This window comes from Vanessa tameamea, chromosome 5 (genome assembly GCF_037043105.1).
Source record: "Vanessa tameamea isolate UH-Manoa-2023 chromosome 5, ilVanTame1 primary haplotype, whole genome shotgun sequence".
NCBI classification, from domain to species: domain Eukaryota; kingdom Metazoa; phylum Arthropoda; class Insecta; order Lepidoptera; family Nymphalidae; genus Vanessa; species Vanessa tameamea.
In genome coordinates this window covers 10,068,356-10,068,842 of record NC_087313.1, presented here as the reverse complement: position 1 = coordinate 10,068,842, position 487 = coordinate 10,068,356, and positions in this window count along the sequence as shown.

Genomic DNA, 487 nt, shown 5'->3' with positions numbered 1-487 from the left:
CTCAGCGGCTTTTATTGTTTGAACATAACGCTATTCCTTTTTTTAACTGAAATCATTGAAATGTCAGTTGACTGATATATAATGAGAACTATGAAAATGAAATCAACTTTTTACCATTCAAAAAACGTAGTTCGTTGCTAGTTAACTAAGATGTAATCTACCAACATGGGATTTGCAACCTTCTCAGGTCGGAAAATAACTGTGTGCTTTATTTTTTTATGACCGGGCTACATAAAATTATTTTTTCAATGTGCTACTGTTATTTTTTACATCACAATATAATCAAATTAATAATATAATGATTATGCGTATTTTATATTACAGATGGTCAAATTACAAAAATGGAAGTCTTTACAACTAGTTTTGTATTATTCGACTGAAGAATTGCACTTACAGCAATTTGGTAGTTAGTATCCGTAACAAAAACGGTAGAAGCTAACACCCAACAGTCACGCTAACGCGAGCTATTAGACCATTGTTAAATCGT